This window comes from Chrysemys picta, chromosome 1 (assembly GCF_011386835.1).
Source record: "Chrysemys picta bellii isolate R12L10 chromosome 1, ASM1138683v2, whole genome shotgun sequence".
Classification (NCBI taxonomy): Eukaryota; Metazoa; Chordata; order Testudines; family Emydidae; genus Chrysemys; species Chrysemys picta.
In genome coordinates this window covers 230802755-230816302 of record NC_088791.1, presented here as the reverse complement: position 1 = coordinate 230816302, position 13548 = coordinate 230802755, and positions in this window count along the sequence as shown.

The following is a 13548-nucleotide window of genomic DNA, read 5'->3' as shown; positions in this document are numbered from 1 at the left end:
TTCTGAAAAATAAAATAAAATAAAAAATAGTTCAGACTCAATGGAAACGGATTTTTTTTTTTTAATTTTGGGTGGATCGAAAAAATTTCACATAGGTTGAATGAAACATTTTGTTTTGGGGCATTTTAAAAAGGTGTTTTTTTTTTTTTTTTTTTTAAGCAAAAAAAAAAAAATGGCCTAGATTCAAAAACAGTGGTAGCAGTGGTGCCCCCCTTATAACCTATAGCCCAGTGGATAGGGCACTCACCAAGGATGTTGGGGGATATTGGAATCCCTGCTCCGGAGCAGGATTTGAACCCAAGTCTCCCTCTCCCAGATGAGCACCTTGACTTCCAGGCTATTGGTTATTCTGGGGTGAATCTCTCAATCTCTCCTGTTGAAGCAGTTCCACTTTGCATAAAATACTTCAATAGTGATAGGAGCAGAGAGAGAGAGTGTGTGTGCGTGTGATTCTGGTGGTTAGGTCACTTAGGTGGGAGGGGGGAACACCTGGGTTCCAGTTCCTGTGCCAAAGAATATTTATTTATACAGAGTGGAACAGCTTGAACAGGAGATCGAGAAAGACCCTTCCAGAATCTCTTATAGCCTGGTGAGTAGGGTACTCAAAAGTGTGGGTGGGTGGGTGGGGATTAGCTTAATCTATGTATGTGATGGTGGTGGTAGTGTCAGGGGAGATTTGGATTCAAGTGCCTGCTCCGAAGCAGAAATTCGAGTCTGAATCTTCAACATTGAAGATGCGTGGGCTAAAGGTTAAAAGGGGGGCAGTGGTGCTGCTACTACTACCAGTGATTTTGTGACCGATGCCTACATCCCCTTGTGAGGCTAGCTTAAAAAAATATAAATATATTTTGACATCTCAAAAAAAAATGGTTTTATCTGAAACAATTCACCAAAATAGACACAGATTCCCAAAATGTTTCAGTTGACCCAAATCTGCATATTTTGGTGAAAGAAGTTATGTCCAAAAAATATATGCTCAGCTCTGGTTAGCTTTTTCGCTTCCCCAACTATCAAAGTAAATGTTGCAGTTCTTGTCAGATTAACTACTATCCAACTCCTGATTAGCACTAGTGAAAGATAACAATAGTTGATGCTTGGCAAAGACATGAGTAGAAACAAAAGCGTTGCCCCATTGTCTGAAGTAATCTGTCTGAAGCTTTGTTGCTTCATCTAGGAGCCATAAAAGGGGTGCCAATTGAATACAAGGAAAGAGGCTTCTACTTCCTGATTTCCTTATGTCTTCATCTTATTCTAGATCTGAGCAAACTACATACAACTTCTCAGGTTCAGGATGGTACCCCTTCCCTCCCATTATTCTGTCACTTCAAGCTCAGGACGGTTTCATGGCTCTCGACTTCCAGGATGCGTACTTCCATATAACCGTCCATCTAGCCGCAGGAAGTATCTGAGGTTCACAGTACCTGAGGTAGTCATGACCAGTACAGGATGCAAGCCATTCAGATTCTCCACATCAGCAAGCGTTTTCACAAAAGGCCTAGCAGTGGTAGCACTGTTTACCCATACGTAGATGATTGGTTGATCTGAGGCAGGTCCCAGCAGGAGACAGACAGCCCTAGAGTATGTGCTTTCCTTGTTCACCAGCTAGGTCTCCCTGTGTGCTGTGAAAAATTCTCACCCCATCACAACAGTTCAGAGAGACCATGATCAACTCTGTCAGTGAAAGCCTACCTCCCAGAGGACAAGTTCCAGTCTCTCCAGCCACTAAAAAATGACCTAAAGTCAAGTCTGACTATGATGTTGAATACTTGCCTCAGTCTACTAGGCTACAGGTCAATGTGTGTATCTGTGACACCGCTTGCCAAACTACTCCTGTGGTCCCTGTAAGTGTTGCAGCTTCCCCATTATACCCTTTTACAGGCGTATGAGGAGACTGGGTAAATGTGTGGTCCTGAGGAGACTGCTTTTCAAAAGATGCCAATCTCATGTGCATAAGGCACATGCACATCTACATTGGGATCCACATTGACTATAACATCTGGAATAAATACATTTACTAGAGGATAAGTAACTCTTCTTTGCTCAGAGTCAGTTGTGTATCACAACACGTTTGTTGGTGATGTAGTGTCTTTAGCTTTCAAATCAGATGTCATTGGATCCCAATGGAAACTAAAACAGGTCCTGGAAATCATGTACCTGAATTTTAAAAACTTGACTAATTTTTTGCATCCACTAAAAGTGTTTTGGTGGCAATAGATAAGTTGTTCTATGTGAAATCTTACAGATTTTTTTAAAAATAAATCACTGACAATCTCATCACTTTAACAGGCAAGACTGACTTCAAGAGCAGTCTGATTAAAATCTGATACTATTTCTGTGATTTTCTACTGAATTAAAGTAGCCTTGGCAAGTGACTTCATGGTCATATAATCAGAAAGATATTTGTTTAATCTATTATCCTTTGCCATCTTTAGTGGCTTTAAAACAGATACTCCTGTTCACTGAGGTTTAATCTCTCTGATCAACAGGCTCTTAGCCTAATTAACATGTACTGCTTACACTCCAAAGCACTGTTGTTGTTTTTTCCATTTAAAATGTGAAATGAACATTGCTGGGGGAGGTACTGGTATGTCAAGAATGCCAAGAGTAATGGATCTTTTTAGCTTTCACTACAGGTATGTCTGTAAATTAACAAGTAGTTGCAAATCAGTTTTGAAACAATTTAAATTTAAAATATAAATAACTTACTAGTTTGGGACAGGGAGTTTCAATGTCAAAGAGATGCATTACTGCAATAAAGCAAACTGTAAACTGTTGTCTGATTTAGGATGTTAATCGTATTAATTTGGATAGTATGGGGGGCTTGCCAATTTGTTTGATTGGAAGATGAGTTTTTTGTTCCGAATTAGGCTTCACAGAATTTACCTTTTCCTTCACAGAAAGGACCCTACGGGGTATGACAGGAAGCTTATACTGAGACAGGTATAGCGTTAAAGACTTTTTATTAAGAAAAATGAAGTAGTAATTAAATGGTAAAATAATTAGCATTACAAAGTTACAATTGTATTGCTGCTATTTAAAAGATACATATGATATTATGGTATTATATGCTACAAAGCTTTGGTTAATATACTCACGCCGTTTCTTGATAACCCGCTGGTGAGAGAGACAGGACTGGCCTCGCCTTTGGTGATTTAGGTTGCTTAATTTTTGAGTGAGAGGTGCAAAGCTTAGGAGAAGCTAGAGCTAAGAGCTACCAAAGGTAACTTAGAGTTTACTTAACGAACTTAACCTTAAAATTAAAACTTAATAAAACTAAGAAAAGCTTAGGGAAACCAAGCTTAGCCTAGTTCCCTTGGAACTTAGAAAGTTTAAGAAAAACAAGTACAGCCTCCTAATTTACTCTAGCAAGATGGGTTACCTCTTTTATAGGGCACAGGTGCCTGAAATCCTTTTTTCTATGCCCAAACTTTATTTTTCACCCACAAAAATGTTAGGGTACACTTACTTCATAGGCTAGTATGTTTGTATGTATTGATGACATGTACATACATATTAATGACATTAGATTATACACATGTGTTATTTTTGTTCTCCCGGTTATTTTGGTTCTTTTCTTGTGGTGTACCTGTTAAGTCTGAGGGTACAGACTTGGAAACCCCCTATGCCATTCTACCATTATCTATCTATCTAGGTGAAAGGTCTTAGACATATGTGTGGGTGCTGACTTTACTATCTGGGTGAAAGGTTCCAGACATAGATTTGCTAATATAGCCTTAGCTTAACATACAGGACATGGCCTGTAGGTCCCTCGCATTACAGCTGAACTTACTTTAATATACATTTATAAACCTATTACAATAAACCAAATACTTAAACTTGAAGAAAAAAAATATATATATATATATATATGCAAGCAAGCAGGTTAATCCTATAGGCTACAAAACTCAAATAGTTATTAAAATAACAATATTAGTTGTTTGTATGCCGGTCATTTGTTTGTAGGAGCCCAGTCAAGGACCAGGACACCACTATGCTAGGTGCAGTACAAAGTATATCCTGGTTTTGTTGAGCCGGTCTGCTCAGAATATTTCCCTAGTTGCTCTACTAGAAAAATTCTGAGATGTCAATATGGTTAATGTTCTACAACCCTATTTGGGACTGGACACTAGGTTACATAAGACTGTTAAAGATTAGGATTGAAAGTGTTCCATTGTAGTTTAGCTAGCCCCCCAATAGCAATGTTAAGAAATTCTAACAAACTATTCCCCTGTTTTTAAAAACCCCTAAACATTAGAAAGTCTGGAATAGACCAGCTAATGTATCTGTCCAGTTTCCTCCGGCTGTATAGTCCTTTATAAATCACTGTAACCACATTGATCTTTTGCCTTCTACCCAACCTTGTTCCCATCTGAACATACTCCTCCAACTGCCTGATTGTAACCCCCTCCTGCAACCTGATATACTTTCCAAACTCTCTCCTATCTGTAATTTCCCTCTTTTTCTCCTTTAAACTACATCCATTACTTGCGAGTATCCACAGGTAGTTGTCCGTGGACTGCTAGCGCATATACTCTGGAATCAGGCTGTGTCCCCACATGTGTTGTGCAGGGCACAGTTATACACGGGGTACATGCCAATAGCTACGTCCGCATTGCTCCTTGTTGGTATAAGATGTTAACACTGCGTTTTCAAGGGTGGTATCCATATCCCAGAGTTTCGTGCATCACAGGAGATGTTCTAGGAATAGCTTTGATTCATATGGTTGGAACTGGTCTCTGCCTTCACACATCAGTGATGGCAGCTCCCACTCACCTCTCCCTTCTGCCCGAAGACATGGACCAGGTCATGAATGATAGGGTTCTGTTCCGACACACAAGAAAGGTTCATGACGCCAGGGTGCTCAGGAGATTGGGATTGTACTCGCAGAAGGAAAAAGGGACTCTGGGAGGGATAGCTCAGTGGTTTGAGCATTGGCCTCCTAAACCCAGGGTTGTCAGTTCAATCCTTGAGGGGGTCATTTAGGGAATCTGGGGCAAAAATCTGTCTGGGGATTGGCCCTGCTTTGAGCAGGGAGTTGGACTAGATGACCTCCTGAGGTCCCTTCCAACCCTGACATTCTATGATTCTATATTCCCCAAGAAACAACATAGCTCTGCACAGCGTCTCAGTGCAACAATTATTGTAGGAGACCTTGCCAGCCCGATTCTAACTTGGCTTATGAAGCTGTACCCTGACAGCAGTGACCCAGACAAAAATTCAACTACAGACTAAGGCCTGGTCTACACTGCGGGCGGGGGGATCGATCTAAGTTACGCAACTTCAGCTATGTGAATAAAATAGCTGAAGTCGACATACTTAGATCGACTTACTGTGGCGCCTTTACTGCGGAGAGTTGACTGCTGCTGCCCCCCCATTGACTTCATCTGCCCCTCTCATGGTGGTGGAGTACAGGAGTCAATGGGAGAGCACTTGGGTCAATTTATCGCGTCTAGACTAGACACGATAAATTGACCCCCGTTGGATCGATCACTGCCTGCCGATCCAGCGGGTAGTGTAGACATATCCTGAGTAGCTTCAGAATGGTTGTTGAGTACATGTTTGGATGGCTTAACGCTCATTGGCAATGCCTGCGCACCCATCTAGTTTCCACTGGGGCCAGTGTGGTTCACCTTATAGTGGCTTACTGTGCCATCCACAATGTTTGTGAAGAAAAAGCAGAGTACTTCTGTACCAAGTGGGCACAGGACAGAATGGGTTTGCAAAGCTTGTACAGACAGCTGGAGCTCAGCTGTGTGCACCCTGTCCTAGTTCTCAGTGGGCAAGAGAAATCTGGGATGCCATATGCTCATGCATCCTGGAACAGAAGGGAACCAGAGGGTAACTTCTGTTTCCATGCGAGGGACATATCCCCCTATGCTGCTGCAAGAAAAGCGTGGGCTGACATTGGCTCTTACTTGTGTGCCTGTGTATCTTTGGGTTTTGATCCCCTGTAGCCAAAGTCTACACCTATGGACCACAGAACAGGGAGCGGTCAGACACCAGGGATTGGGAATGGTATAAAATACTTCCAATGAAAGAGCTGATGTGAGCAAAGGGTTCCTTTTCCCTTCCCAAACCTAAGTGGGCCCATTCCTAACCCACTCATGTACCCTCCTCCCCTAACTTCTGTGTGGCTCCCATTTATAAGGGGATGGGGAAAAGGGGGGAAGGCAAGGCTGTGTGGGGTCTTTGAACAACTGTACATTTTCTAAAACTGTCCTATCCCCAAAACCAGTCCCTGGCCAAATCCATCCCCACCTCCTGTATGGCCCTGGGACTATCACATCCAGCATGCTCACTGGGAAATACACAGACACAGGGGCACAATGACAGTTCATTAATGATCTGTGTTATTGCTTCCACAGAATGTGTAACAGTGGTTCATGGGTTTTCAATAAAATTGTTCTGTAGACGTATCTTGCTGCTGGAGCATTTTGGGATGGAGTGGCAGGAGGGCGGGGCTTCAGGCATGTAACAACAAAGCAGGAAGGGGTACTGGTGGGGACAGTGAGGATAAATTGTAAAACTTTCCAGCCTTAGATTCTGGTTCCTGCCATGAGTCAGAGTCCTCCTCGGGGGCAGAGAGAGAGAATGCTGCTGAACCAGCTGTGCTAGGTAGTGGTGCAAAATTATATGCTCTTCTTGGCCCTCATCAGCATCCTGTTGTATAATGAGGCCAGCAGGGTTGAGGATGAGGAGGAGTCATGCATCACTTCAGGGTCTGGGACTGCTGGAGAGCAACTGTTGGAGGCCTTCACCCTCCAGCATAGGAGCCTCAGGTTCCCAGCACTGGGATGGAGTTCAGTAAATGCATGCCTCCTCCAGCCTCCAGGAAATCTTCCAGTACCGCTGAATGTTCCTGCTGACCTGGGTGAAGTTGTGGAGGATGGTGTACTCCGAACCCACTGAAGAGTACCTGGATGTGTTTGGTGGATCAGGTAGCGGCTCTTGGAACATGATTCACGTTAACCTGTACTGGCCAGAGGATAGCAGAAAAGTGTTCTGAAGTGGGCAGTGCAGCTTGCTACTACCACTGACGATGGGGGGGGGGGGCAAGGACATACAATGGGTAAGGGTCAGATAGGAAAGGCTTCAATGCATTGTGGGAATGGGCCTGGAGGACTATTGAAACTCAGGACCTAGTGCATGTTCCTTGCCCCCGTCCACACTGCATGGTAACATGGGTACAGACCCATGCCACAGCAGAGGCGTGTACATACTCACACCCCTCAGGCATGCTAGCTTTCTCACCAGGCGGTCTCCTTCACACGTGTTTCAGGGGTTCAGATGTAGACAGTGGGAGGAGGAGAGGGAGGGGTATGGCACAACAAAGCTCACGTATGCCTGTACATATGCCAGTGTGGACATGGCCTTAGTTTGTACCCTGAACCCACTTTCCAGGACTTATTTGTCTCCCTGTTTCCATCTGTCATCCATTTGTAAATAGCTAGCAATGTCTATATAGAAGATAAGTAGCTGGAGAATGAAGGATCCAGCTAGACAAAGAACTGTATCTTTTCCTGTTCCAATCTGGTATTTGACTAGTTGAGGTTGCCTGGATGCTAGCATATATATCTCAGTTAATTCACGGCAATGTTGGATGTACTGGGTAGAGGTGGGGAAAAGCACCCTTTACAGTTAAAGACAAGGGGATCCTGAGTAATTGAGGTATTCCTGGCCACATGCCCAGATAACTGACTCCAGTTCAGGAATGCTGTTTGATCTCTCACTGTACTCCCCTGCCCTCATCCCCTGCCAAAAATCTTGTGACTAACAGTTGCAGACTTTCTCTGGAGGTTTTACCTAATTTGAGGGTAACAGACTAATTTAGTCTCCAGACTGTATGTTGTGTGTGAAGCATACCTACAGCAGCAAGAATCAAAATTAGTAAAAATACACGGAAAGGTTAATGACAGCCGTTCTTATTGCCGGGAAAACTCAGTTAAAGTGTGCCTATGTGATATGCTCCTCTTAAGAAAAGTCATCTAAAAAAAAGAACAGAGCAGGTAAGATACAGTGTTAGAAGAATCAATGGTACAACAGTATTGTCCCTTTCTTGCGGTGAGGGGTGAGTGAGCAGCAATGCCCCATGCAGTGGGGCTCAAGCGAGCAGTGACATCAGGCAACTCAGGCCAGCCCCACACATGGGAAGGGGGACCCTTTAAGGCCAGCCCTGTGCAAGATGGGGGGTTTCAGGTGAGCAGTTCAGGCAAGCTCCAGGGAAGGTTGGGTAAGCCCCACATGGTGTCCCATTTTCCCTTTGGGAAATATAGTCACTAGAGCCAATACAGGCAAAGGAGCTGAGATTTTACAAAGTCAGGCACTGCCTTTCTCCACTCCCGAAATACAGCTCTTGATACCTCAGGGCAAATACTTCACATCGACCATTAAAAAAAATTCTCTGATTCCTCTGAAAATTATGATAGAGAAAGTCCTCCAATGAGAATAGGAACATGCGAACAGGGGACGGACACACTTCTTCAGCTCCTGCAGAATCCAGAAATATGAGGGTGCTTGAATGTAGTGTGTCTAGTAAAACTAGGCAGAGTTATCAGTGGCACAGGGTAGCATAATTCTACTGGAGCAGAGTGATGAGAGAGGAGTTTCTCTGCTCCAGCTCCAACCATCTAGGGCATCTGGTGCTGGGAGGGGTAATCAGAACAGAAGGGCTAGTCATGTGCGGTGGAGCCAGCTGACTGAGTTTCCGCTTGCTCTTCATGAAGTGAAGCCTGCTATACTTCCATCTGTCTCTTCTCCCTTCCAACCTCACCATCAGTCTCTTCAACACTCTTTGGGGGACTGGGAATGGTTCTTCCCCCAACCCCTTCCAACCAGATAGCTGAGGGAGGAACAGTGCCCCTTTCTTCTCCTCCTTCTCCCACCTGTCAAAAAAATGACCACCCTAGGAGGTGCTACCACAAGCCTTGTTGTAGATAGAGACCATCTTTATTTCAATCTATAACTTCATTTATGCCTGCTTGCATTAACTCTCAACAGGTGACATGGAAAGCAGTTCTCAGCAAGAAGAGGTGCTTCTCCCGAGAGAGTGAGTACAGGCGTTCAAGGTCCACCATTCTGAGTCTTTTCCCCTCTATATACAATTTCCCCACTCACACAGAGTGAAGGACCCCAAAACAGAAGACTCCAGTGGTTCTACAACATCAAGATGAAGCTGTAGCTAGAGTTTTTGCTGAAGATTAGTTTGTACAGCAGACAGGGAGAGAGAAGGTCAGGTAATGGCAAGATCTGCATGGGGTAGCCAGTAGGCATGTGTTCACCTACTACATTTGTGATGAGGGTTGGAGCAAGCCATTCCCTACAGCCACGCCTGCACCAGTCACTATCCCCTTTATTTCCCCTTTTTGACTCTCTCCTTTGTTTCAGTTTCAGCCGCACTGCTTCGTGCTCTGAATCTGCCAGGCCTCACAAAGCAATTTTTTTTTCTGGGGCTTCATTTTGGTAGCAAGGTCTGAGTTCAAGTGGGTTATTGACAGACAGTGTCTCTGCAAAACTGAATGGAGCAACAATGGCTTCTGGTCCCCAGCTCTCTTCTTAAAAGGCTTATTTCTTAAAGACCTCCTAGAGCTGTGAGGAAGATTGAAACTGTGGATTTTTTGTTTGGAGATGGAGGTGGTGGGAATCTCTGGAGCTCCATATACTCCAAGTGTCTGCTAATAGTTAATCTAACATAAGCAGGGAAACTCATTTTGGTCACCATTTCTGGTGTGTTGTGCAAAAAGTTTGCTAAATGCAGATGGGAACTGGATTTATTTTGCAGTGTCTAGAAGCTAAAGACAATACACAAGGAAAGAAAACTTGTTGCATATCAATATTGCATATTCCTTCAAACAGACATACAGTGCAATGTTCAATAAGCACTCAGGAGTCAGGCAAAAAACACAGCACTTTGTTATCTTCATAAGCCCTCAGCTCACTCTGCATCTGCTCAGGCTTCTAAAGACATCTATTTTATATTGAGTATGCTCTGTACCTTCATACCAACAGTTGCATAGTTACTGCCATACTAGCATTACATCATCTCACTAGCCTAGTCACTTCCATACTAGTAACATATCTATCCTTATCAAGTGTATATATTACATGGTAAATTGGTATCAGTCCTCATTTTTCATGGGCGGCTTTGTTGTTTTTTCATATGTAATCACATTTTATTCTCAAATCTGATTCAGTCATATCATTTTTTTAAAATCTCTCCTATTCTGCATGACTTTTTTGTGGCTGTCATTATTTTGTGTTGTAATCTTTGTCTACAGCAAGTGATTTGTGGAAAGAGCTTCATTAATCAAAAGCGCATGGACAACTCCTTGCAGATTTACATAGCACATGTTCTTTGGCATTGTGCTAATATGTCTGATGGTGCTTCCAGAGAACGAAAGCATCCTTAATTTTATTTTTTAGAGTTCCTTCATATCTTAACAGGAGCTTAGAATTTAAAACACTATCAGGCTAGTGCAGTTATCTGCAAACCTCATCATCACTCCTCGGTCTCCTTGCTTCTAGTAATCTTCTAAGATGATTATCTCTAGTGTCCTTCAAAATAATCTTGGTAGCCATGGTACAAAAGCTCTCCAAGTGGGCTTAATCAACTGTATGGCCTTTTTATTACCCAGGTCTTTTCTGTCCTTTGCTGGGACTGAAATAAAATGTCTGTCTGTCTTGTGGCAACACAGCAGTTTAGTTAGTTATTATGCCCTTAAATGTCTGGCTATGCAGCCAAAGCTACAGCAAGAATAAAACATCAAAAAACATTTTCACAGTGGTGAACCTTTAACCAAAGTGTAATTCATACTAAGGTGTCATTCACCTCTAGAGACTGCTCTACCCGGATGGAGGCAAGCAGCCTGCAAGCTGGAGGGTAATAGCTGCCAGCTAATGGAATTATTGTTTTTAGTTCAAGTGGCAGAAATCTGTGCCGCAATGCTGGAAGTAGAGCAGGTTGGGAAATTTTAGCCAAAATGGTTTTTTTATCAGAAAATGCAAATTCATCAAAACCAAAACCTTCTGTGGAACAACTCAGTTTAAATGTTCAGTTTCTCAGGTCCAGTGTTGCCGGCACAGGGGCCCGAGGACAGCAACAGTGGTATAAATCTAGCTTGTTAGTAACTTCTCCCTAAACTGTTATTTGGTTCTGTTTACCCTTAGTTTATTACCCCTTCCCCAGCTAGAAACATGCAAACCTCATCATTATCGTTTGGTACCTGGTTTGAGCAAGGTCATAATTGCTAAATGGCTGTTTACACATTCCAATTCCTGTCCTTGGCTTTTGAGGTCGATTATTGTTAAACATGGAAGGACAGAGTTTAAACATGGAAGAACTTTGGCTCAGGCAGGCCTAGTAACCCCAACACCAGGTTGGAATTTTGAGAGCATGATTGTAGTAGGTTCGCGCCGGGGCTCTACCCTCCGGGACGGAGGGGCACCACACCGACTCACTATAGCACAGACAGTCAAAGCTCAGGCCCCTTTACGCAGGGGCTGACCGACCCACAGTTCAGGGAGCTCAGGCCCTCAGGCAGGGCTGAGCAAACACTCAGCTAGCTCAGGCTCTTTGGTGCAGGGGCTGAGCAACAATAGGCCTGGGGGAGGCCCAGGTTCCTAACTGAGCGTTGGGTGAGGGGGAAGCCTGCCACCTGTGAGCGTGAGTGGCGGGGGGAACGCAGGCCCACCCACTCCACTGCGTTCCAGCCCGGGGCCCTAGCAGCAGTTACTGCCGCTGCTGGTCAGTGGGGTGTCCTGACCGAAACACACTGACATCGGTTCACAAGTCTCTGCAGCCTGACCGGGGCCGGCTACCCCTGGGCTACTTCCGTGTTCCCTCTCGGGGCCTACCTTGTTGGAGACGCCGGGCTCGGACCAGTCCAGCAGCATCGGCTCCTCTGGTGCGGGGCTTGGGAGCAGGTCCGGCAGCTCTCCACCAGGGTCGCTGGCACGGGACGGGCTTGTCCGGTCCTCCTCGGGGTACCTGGCGAGAGGTAGGCTCGCCCGGCGCGGCGGGGTAGCAGGCAGCTCGCGGCCTGTGGCTGTCTCCCAAGCGGGAGCTCGGCCCGGGACGTCTGTTCTCTCTGCCGGCCTGGGCTCCACTGAGCTCTGCAGGCGGGCTTTTATACTTCCAGGTCGGGGTCGTGACCTCAGAGGGGCGGGCGCCGGACCCGGTGGCTCCGCCCATGTTGGGGTTAGGGGAAGTTCGGCCCTATGCGGGACGGAGGGGCGCCACACCGACTCACTACAATGATCCACCCTAGAATAGCCACTAGCTCAGTTTTAAGGCACTCATCTAGGAAGTGGGAGATTCCGGTTGAAGTTCTTGCTCAGCTTATTCAGCGCAGGGTGGCCTCTGGACCTAGTTATCAGGCCCTTGCTCTGCGAGCCTCCCCAATCCGCACCCCCTCTCACCCGGATAGTATGAGCCGGCTGCATGAACTGCAGCTGGTTCATTTCTGAACCACGCCAAGGAAACATCTGTACACACTTGTACTCCACATGTTCTATTTCCTCACCCTTGTGTCCCGCCCTGATATGCAGTGGCAGGACCTTCTGCCATTTGTGGAGGGTGAGGAACCCCGGTGGGCCAGGCTGTATTCCACCTTAGTTCAATGGCCTGCCAGGGACATTAGTTGGCTGCTCCTTCATGGAGCTGTGAGCACGGGCGTGTACTTGGCGCGGTTCACCCCTATTCCCGAGGCCTGCCCATTCTGCGGCATCAGGGAGACCCTGGCGCACGCTTACCTCGAGTGCGCCAGGTTGCAGCCCCTGTTCCGGCTCCTCCAGAACCTCTTGTTGAGGTTCTGGCTGCACTTTTCCCCGCACTTGTTTATTTATGCACACCCTATCCGTGGCCCCACTAAGTCGCGAGACTAGGGTGACCAGACAGCAAATGTGAAAAATCGGGACGGGGGGGTGGGGGGTAATAGGAGCCTATATAAGAAAAAGACCCAAAAATCAGGACTGTCCCTATACAATTGGGACATCTGGTCACCCTACACGAGACCTCCTCGACAACCTCTTCCTGGCCCTGGCCAAACTCACCATCTATAATACCAGGGAGAAGATGTTGGACGAGGGGGTGCTCTGCGACTGTGGGGCCTACTTTCGTACCTTCTTGGTCTCACGTCTCCGGGCGGAGTTCCACTGGGCAGCGTCCGCTGGCTCCCTTGCCACCTTCGAGGAGCAGTGGGCGCTGTCCGGGGTTCTCTGCTCAGTGTCCCCATCCGGTTCCCTGATTTTGAACCTTTGACCGTCACCTTGCTCCCTGTTTTTTTATTAGTTGTCCCAAGTAATCATTTGGTACTGGGTCCAGTGGTCCCTCCCGCTAGGCTGGGGGGGGGGGGGGACTTTAGTAGTGGGCGGGTGAGCCCGCCCACTTCCCGGTTTACCAATACCGACTCACTACAATGATCCACCCTAGAATAGCCACTAGCTCAGTTTTAAGGCATTCATCCAGGAAGTGGGAGATTCCGGTTGAAGTTCCTGCTCAGCTTATTCAGCGCAGGGTGGCCTCTGGACCTAGTTATCAGGCCCTTGCTCTGC